The 7,278-nt window shown below is 36.3% G+C and overlaps 1 pseudogene; it reads right to left on the bottom strand.

Annotated features, from left to right (window-relative positions):
- Positions 1 to 4,764: 4,764 nt before the first annotated feature.
- Positions 4,765 to 6,453, bottom strand: LOC143661162 (laminin subunit alpha-3 pseudogene; annotated as a pseudogene).
- Positions 6,454 to 7,278: the final 825 nt, after the last annotated feature.

Here is a 7,278-nt window from a genome sequence, read left to right as displayed (position 1 = left end):
GGTCAGACCTTAACAGGAGAGACCTCATAAAAAGTTTTTACTTACAATAGCTATATACCCAAAGGAATATTTTTCTGGGGTATAAACTATTCCAAACCATCAAACCAACTTATCTGGAGTAGCATTCACATACCATGTCCTTATACCTTTCTACCCCAATAATTTTTTGTACTTGTTACAAATTATATTTTTATATTGTATGTCTAAAATCATTAATTTATTATACCTTTTTAAACATTGTATTGTGAAATGTATAACATATATAAAATATATAGCATATATATTTCACAGTACGTTATAACAATCAGGTATAAAGCAAATTTCAAAGTAGGGTATAGGTCACAGTTCCACAATTTCAGATATTTCCTTCTAGTTGCTCTAAGACACTGGATACTAAAAAGAAAAATCAATATAATGATTCAATAGTCATACTCATTTGTTAAATCTTACCTTCCTGTTACAAGTACTCCTTCTCCTTTGACCCTTCTCCCAATCTTTGGGGATATTTGGGCAATGATCATTCTAACTTCATGTTGAAAAAGTGTTGACATTATGGAGCAAGGTGATACAACAGGTTTATACCCTTGGAGAGACTAGTAACTCTTGGTTTCAGGGCTTATCTAGCCTAGGAACCATCTGGAGAATCTAAGTTTGTGAAAAATAAACTTAGTGATTGAAACATTTATAGAGTCTCAGATAGCGACCTGGGTATTCCTTAGGGTTTACAAGAATACTATTAGTTGGGGCTTGACATACCATGATAATTAGCAATAACTAGCTGAAACTTGCATATGAGTAATCTCTGGAATAGCTTTCTAGACTCTATTTCAAATTCTTTAGCCACTGATACTTTATTTTGTTTCATTTATTTTCCCCCTTTTGGCAGGTAGACATTGTTTATCCCACAATGCCAGGGCCAGGTTCATTCCTGGAATTCATGTCTCACATTACCAGGAAGACTTATACCCCTGGAAGTCATTTCACATGTAGGGGGAAGGATAATGAGCTTACTTCCAGAGGGCTTAGAGAAAGAATGGCCACATCTGAACAACAAAGGAGGCTAACTGGAAGAAACTCTTAGGAACAACTCTTAGGTAGGCTTAGCTTCTCTGTTAAAGAAATAAGTTTCATAAGATCAAGCCTCAAGACTAAGGGTGTGGCCTATTTGGAGTCCCTAGTGTTTGAGAGAGTATCAGAAGTTTCAGAGGTGGGAAAGTTTCATAGTTCCATATTTCTTCTCCAGTCCCTTAAGGGACTTTGCCAATACTTTTAATTACATTATCCTCCAGAGGAGCTGGCCCATTTTGCTAACCCTACCAATGTTGAATATGCATACCTCTCTCTCCACATTTTCTCTAGCACTTGAATCTTTCTGTTTATTTATTTTGAATCTGCAGATTTTGTTAAGATATATTCATATTGTGTATATTCTACCCCAAATAAACAATATTTCATAGTATCTTCACTTAGTTGCACAATCATCATCACTCTCAATTTTAGACAATACTCATTGCTCCAAAGAGAAAAATAACAGACACACCCACACTAAAGAGAAATTCTAAAACTCTCCCTAAAATTCTTGACTCCCACACCCAATTAGCTGTTGTGGTACAAGGATGTATTCTTATTAACTATAGACCACAGTATGCTATAAATAATTTTTCACATATACCCTTCTATTACTAATTCTTTGTATATCAAGTGTTATACTTTTGAAGTAGTTCATACAAGAACTTATTTATATTTGTGGTGTTAATTGTTAAGGTATATGGCTCTAAACAACTTCTTTCAATCATATTCACCTTCAGCATAACACAATAACTTATAAACCCACTAGTGAACTACCATCACCTCTATCCATTTCCATACTTTTAAATTCAATCTCATTAAACTAGTCTATACCATTCCCTCTTCTCTATCTTCTATCTATAGGTCCCCTATAGTCTACATTTTAAGACTCTGAGTTTCCATTTTCCAGGGGGTTCATGATAGTGAAATCATACAAAATCTATCCTCTTGTGTCTGATTTATTTCATGCAACATTATGGCCTCAAATTTCATCCATGTTATCATATAATTCAGGACCTCATTTCTTCTTACTGCTGCATGATATTCCATCATATATATATATATATACCATATTTTATCTATTTGTCTGTTGATGGACACATGGATTATTTCTATCTTTTGGCAATTGCGAATAATGCTGCTATAAACTTTGGTGTGCAGATATCTGTTTGGGACACCAATTTCAGCACTTCTGGGTATATACCCAGTAGAAGTATATATACTACGTATTGTCAGGTCATAGGGCAACTCGATATTTAGTTTTCTGAGGAAATACAGTGGCAGTAGCATTACACCTTCCCACCAACAGTGAATACATGTTCTGATTTATCCACATCCTCTCCAACATTCATAGTTTCCTGTTTGTTTGATGGAGGCTGTTTTTGCAGGTGTGAGATGATATCTCATTGTGGTTTTGTTTAGCATTTCCCTAATAGTTAATGAAGATGAACATATTTTCATGTGATTTTTGGCCATCTGTTTATCCTCTTTGGAAAAAGGTCTAATCATTTCTTTTGTCCATTTTATAATTGGGTTGTTTCTTCTTTTGTAATTGAGTTATAGGATTTCTTTTTTGTATACCGAATATCAATGATCAGATATATGGTTTCCAAATATTTTCTCTGATTGAGTTGGCTGTCTGTTCACATTTTTGTCCAGTTCTTTAAAGCACAGAAGCTTTGATTGTAAGAAGTTCCCATTTTTCTATTCTTTCTTTCATTGCTTCTGCTTTGGATGTAAGGTCTAAGAAGCTACCTTCTATTACTAGATGTTCAAGATGAATCCTTATATTTTCTTACAGGAGTTTGTGGTACTGACCCTTAAATTTAGGTCTCTGATCCTCTTTGAGTCAATTTTTGTATGCAGTGTGAGGTTGGGATCCACTTTCATTCCTTTGTCTATGGATATCCAGTTCTCCTAGACCCATTTTTTGAAAAGACTATTCTGCCCCAGTTCAGTGGATTTGAGGGCTCTATCAAAGACCAATTGACCACAGATCTGATGGTCTATTTCAAAACTCTCAATTCAGTTCCATCGATCAATATGTCTATCTTTGTGCCAATACCATGCTGTTTTGACCATTGTGACTTTATAATAAGCTTTAGAATCAGGAAGAGCAAGTCCTCTACTTCATTCTTCTCATATAGAATGCTTTTGGATATTCAAGCCCCCTTTCCCTTCCAGATAAATTTTGTAACTTGCTTTTCCTTATCTTCAAAGTAGGTTGTTGTAATTTTGGTTGGTATTGCAGTGAATCTGTAAATCAACTTGGGTAGAATTGACATCATAACAATTTAATTTTCCTACTCATGAACAGGAATGTCTGTCTATCTATTTAGGTCTTCATTGATTTATTTTAACAATGTTTTGCAGTTTTCTGTGTGCAGGTCCTTTACATCCTTGGTTAAGTTTATTCCTAGATACTTGACTCTTTTAGTTGCTACTGTGATTTGAATATTTTTTCTTAATTGTCTCCTCGGGTCATTACTTCAGTATAGAAACATTTCTGATTGTACATTAATCTTATGATTCTGCCACTCTGCTGATTTTTTTTTATTAGCTCAAGCTTTTTCATAGACTTCTCAGGATTTTACAAGGATAGAATCATGTCATCTGCAAATAATAAAAGTTTTAATTCTTTATTTGTAATATGAATGCCTTTTATTTCTTGTTGGTGCCTGATTACTATAGCTAGAAATTTTAGCACAACGTTGAGTAATAGTGGTGACAGTAGACATCCATGTCTTGTTCTCCATCTTAGGGGGGATGCTTTCAATCTCTCAACATATTGAGGTTTCATTCAATCCTACCTTTTGAAGTGTTTTATCAGAAAAGGATGCTGAATTTTGTTGAATGCTTTCTCAGTATGAATTGAGATGATCATACTATTTTTCCTTTTGATATGTTAATACATTGTATTACATTGATTTTCTTGAGTTGAACCACCCTTGTATGCATAGAATAAATTCCACTTGGTCATGATGTGAAATTCTAATGTGCTGTTGGATTTGATTTGCAATTATTTTGTTGAAAATTTTTGCATCTATATTCATCAGGGAAATTGGCCTGTAGATTTCCTTTCTTATAGTATCTTTATTGAATTTTGATTTTAGAATGATGTTAGCTTCATAAATTGAGTTAGGTACTGCTCTTTTTCCTCATTTTTTTTGCATATTTTGATCAGGAATAGAATTAGTTCTTTTTGGAATGTTTGGTAAAATTCCCTTAAGAAACCAACTTGCCCTGTGCTTTCCTTTGTAGGAAAATTTTTGAGGATTGATTGAATCTCTTTATTTGCAATTGGTTTGTTAAGGTCTTCTATGTCTTCTTAAGTCAATATAGGTTGTTTGTGTATTTCTAGGAATTTGTCCATTTCATTTAAGTTGTCTAGTTTGTTAACACATAATTGTGCATAGTATCCTCTTATGATTTGTTTTTTTTTTTTTTAGCTGAAGAAAAGCATTTTTATTACATTACATGCAAGGCTGCTGACGTCGAGTTACCCTTTTGATACAAGACACAGGTGATGAATTCTCTACCCAATGACTCGAATAACCAATTGCTAAGACACAGGAGTTTTCAAGAGCAAATGAGTTTTTCACTAGGCACAAAGCAGGAGAGAAGATGGCCAAGCAGTCAAAACTCTGTCTTCCCGAGACTTTTACTACCTATAGTTAGTATAAGCAATAAATAATTTACAAAGGTAAAGGAATGAAACTGGAGTTGGAACCAGTTCATGGCTGATTCAAGTTCTTCCATTAGCATTAGAGCAGTTGCCCTTTCAAGTTACTTTAAGACTGGATAAAAGGAGTAACAGCTTTTACAATCACAAAGGCACAAGATAAGGGTTTTTACAATCATTAGCAGATATCAGGGCAGCTGAATTATAATTCAGAGATTTCAGGTATTTTTCTTTCTACTGTAATGTACCAGAAAGAAAAAATAATTGTCTAATGATTCAGTAATCATAATCATCCCTTAAATCCTAACTTTTCAGTTACAATTCCTCCCTCTCCTTTGATAATTCTCTCAATCTTGAGGGATATCCAGATGACAACTCTTCTAATTCCTTCATGCTGAAAAGGGGTGCTGACATTATGGGGTAGAGGGATGGAACTGGTTGTTGCTCTTGGAGAAACAGGTACTTCTGGGTTTCAGGGCATAGGTACAATCTGGAGGCTTTAAGTCTCTCTTATATCTCCAGCTACAGGATCTTCTGGACTTGGAGTAGAAATAGGAAAAATGGGAATTCTCAAGCAAAACAGGAAATCATAGTACCCAACAGCACACTTCTCGCAGTTGTCTCCGTGGAAATTCGGCTTGCACCTACAACGGCCCGAGCCCTGCTCACAGTGGTCTGCATGCTCGGGGTAACAGCTGCAAGGGATGCAGCCATGGGGGGGCTTCAACTGGAATGCTGTAAGGCCGGTAATAACCCTTAGCACACCTTTCACAGTTCACGCCAGCTGTGTTATGCTGGCAATTAATGCAGACCCCTCCACCGGCATAGATGCTGTGGATATTCAAGCTTGCCTGCTGCCTCTCAATATCTGGATCATAGTAACAGTCGACGGCATGGCCATGGCAGTTGCATACTTCACACTCATTGCTCTGCTCTGACGTGGCCGGTTGCCACCGCCTTTGATTGTGCCCAGCGCAGCAGCGGTCGCATGTCTCCCCGCAGGTATGGTGCTGACATTCACACTGAAATCTGGGCAGTTCTTCAATGCTGTTTGCATTACACACTTCAGCGTGGCCGTTGCAAACACATCGCCCACCAATGCTGATATCCTTTATGCTGTAATAATATCGTCTAGTGACGGTTGGATCTCTCTGTGCTTTGGAGATGAGATGTCCCAGAAGGGTGTTGATTTGGAGAAAACGCAAGCGGACGTTTGTTGCCTTAGTAAACTCCCTCAGGGTCTGAGAGAAAGTAAAATTTCTTGCACCTGGTCGACCATTGATCAAGGACACCACAACCTCACCATTTTCCAAAGGAATGATACGGGAATATTCAGTAGTACAAAGTACATCATCATCCTGTCTGATAGCCATATTTGCCTCCTGCCCAAATTGTTCCAAACAGTCCATTTTAGAATGAGCAAAAGATTGTCAAGGCAAATAGGTTCTTCCAAAGTCTACAGATCTTTCCAAAACCCAAAGATCAGGGCGAGGCGAGTTTGCAAATTTGATTAAGACATAAGCCACATGGAAGAGCTGCCCAAGGTCCAAGGTAACATTGACTTTGTCATACTGTGTCCCTGAGGAGAGAGGCGGGCTCTGCCACCAACGCTCGGTTCTGTCGATTGCATAGGTAACTGGACGCGCTTTCGTGGGGTCCTCGGAATTACAATAGTCACAGAACTGGCCCTGGGCTACACCTGAATCGATTTGTTTTTATTTCTTCAGTATTTATGATAATTATTCCCTTCTTATTACTGATTTTATTTATTTGTATCCTTCCTGTTTTTTTCTTTGTCAGCCTAGGTAAGGGAGCATCAATTTTATTGATTTTTTTCAAAGAACCAATTTTTGGTAGTATTAACTCTTTCTCTCTTTCTTTCTTTTCTTTCTTCTCTCTCTCTCTGTCTCTCTCTCTCTCTGTCTCTCTCTCTGTCTCTCTCTCTCTCTCTCTCTCTCATTTTCAATTCATGTATTTCTCCTTTAATCTTTGTTCTTTCTCTTCTATCTGCTTTGGTTAATTTGCTGTTCTTTCTCTAGTTCTTCCAGGTGAACACTTAAGTCCTTGATTTTTTGCTCTTTCTTTTTTTTCAATATAAGCATTTAGGACAATAAATTTCCCTCTCAGCACTGCTTTGCTACATGCCATTAGTTCTGATATGTTGTATTATTTTCATTTGTCTGCAGATATTTACCATTTTCTCTTACAATTTCTTTTTTGGCATACTGATTATTTAAGAGTGTGTTATTTAATCACATACATTTGGGAAAGTTATCATTCTTTGGTGGTATTGATTTCCAGCTGTATGCCATTGTGGTCAGAGAAAGTGCTTTGAATAATTTCATTCTTTTTAAATGTATAAAGACCTGTTTTGTGCCTCAGCATATGATCTATCCTTGAGAATGTTTTATGAGCAGTAGAGAATAAATTATATCCTGGTGTTTTGAGGTGTAATGATTGATATATGTCTTTTAGTTCCAATTCATTTATCACATTGTTTAGGTTCTCTATTTCTTTATTGATTCTCT

The sequence above is a fragment of the Tamandua tetradactyla genome, chromosome 17, assembly GCF_023851605.1.
Source record: "Tamandua tetradactyla isolate mTamTet1 chromosome 17, mTamTet1.pri, whole genome shotgun sequence".
Taxonomy (NCBI): Eukaryota; Metazoa; Chordata; class Mammalia; order Pilosa; family Myrmecophagidae; genus Tamandua; species Tamandua tetradactyla.
The sequence above is the reverse complement of the archived record's forward strand: the minus strand, read 5'-3'. Positions and strand labels throughout refer to the sequence as shown.